This window comes from Limulus polyphemus, unplaced genomic scaffold (assembly GCF_000517525.1).
Source record: "Limulus polyphemus unplaced genomic scaffold, Limulus_polyphemus-2.1.2 Scaffold6, whole genome shotgun sequence".
Lineage (NCBI taxonomy): Eukaryota > Metazoa > Arthropoda > Merostomata > Xiphosura > Limulidae > Limulus > Limulus polyphemus.
The window spans coordinates 1,973,651-1,975,189 of record NW_013665616.1 but is presented as its reverse complement, the minus strand read 5'-3'; the positions used below and the strand labels follow the sequence as shown (position 1 = coordinate 1,975,189).

Genomic DNA, 1,539 nt, shown 5'->3' with positions numbered 1-1,539 from the left:
GTGTATATATACCCTCATTTATCGATTCGAACAGGGAGACATTGGGTAATTGAGTGTATATATACCCATCATTTATCGATTCGAACAGGGAGACATTGGGTAATTGAGTGTCTGTATAACCGTGACTCATCGATTCAAACAGGGAGACATTGGGTAATTGAGTGTATATATACCCGTCATTTATCGATTCGAACAGGGAGACATTGGGTAATTGAGTGTATATATACCCGTCATTTATCGATTCGAACAGGGAGACATTGGGTAATTGAGTGTATATATACCCGTCATTTATCGATTCGAACAGGGAGACATTGGGTAATTGAGTGTATATATACCCGTCATTTATCGATTCGAACAGGGAGACATTGGGTAATTGAGTGCCTGTGTAGCCGTGACTCATCGATTCAAACAGGGAGACATTGGGTAATTGAGTGTATGTATACATGTGATTCATTGGTTTGAACAGAGACACATTGGGTAACTGAATCTATATTTTTCAAATATTTTACAAGTAATTAATGTACTTAGAATTACGCTCGGCATGGCCAGGTTGTTAGGGCGCTCGACTCGCAATCTGTGGGTCGCGGGTTCGAATCTCCGTCACACCAAACATGCTCGCCCTTTCAGCCGTGACGGTCAATCCCACTATTCGTTGGTAACAGAGTAGCCCAAGAGTTGGCGTTGGGTGGTGATGACTAGCTGCCTTCCTGCTAGTCTTACACTGCTAAATTGGGGATGGCTAGCGAAGATAGCCCTCTTTTAGCTTTGCGCGTAAACACAAACAAACAATTGAGAATAGTTTTTATATATTAGTTTTATATTTTAATTTGACATTCATTCGTAATTTGAGTATGCATAAATGTGCTCAAAAAGTGCTGTAATGTTTCATAGACATGTTGTTGCTTCTAAGTTTTGTTGGTGTTCATAAATTTTGAAATATTTCAGGTATGTGGTTTATAATACTTTCTTTTTTTATATTTTGCTCCTTCTCCCCTGAACTGGATTTTTGGCTTAGTGAGGAATGCACCTATTACGTAACTTCTTTTATATATTTAATGCATCTTCTCTTTCTATGAACCTCAAATGGTTAGTACTCAACCAGTAAACATTTTTGGAACACTGTGGATTTTTAAAAATAAATGTATTGTAAGAGTTGTTACGTATAAGATTTAAATGTCAAAATATATTTAAAAATTTGAATTAACGTGTACACAGCGTGGTCACAAGTAAATAGACACAACCTTTTCAGAAAAAAATAAATTTTTCATTCATATTCACATGAATTGATATATTTATAATTTAATTAATATCTAGTAGATCTTCCTTTCGCTTCGTGGAGTTCGTTGATCCTTCGGAGCATCGTGAGAATCATCTCGTCAGTTTTAGATTGTGGGATTTTCGCCCACTCTTCCTTCAAAACTTGGAGTAGATTGCTCTTCGAAGTTTTTTTTTGTTGTTTCTTGATCTGCTGGTCGAGTATGGCCCAAAGCTTTTCGATGGGGTTCATGTCAGGAGATTGGCTCGGCCAGGGCAACTTCT

At 37.5% G+C, this 1,539-nt stretch overlaps 1 protein-coding gene across 2 annotated transcripts in view; it reads left to right on the top strand.

Moving 5' to 3' along the window:
• LOC106475393 (serine proteinase stubble-like) overlaps positions 1-1,539 on the top strand; it is a 34,007-nt gene that overhangs the window by 10,507 nt on the left and 21,961 nt on the right. The window lies entirely within an intron of this gene.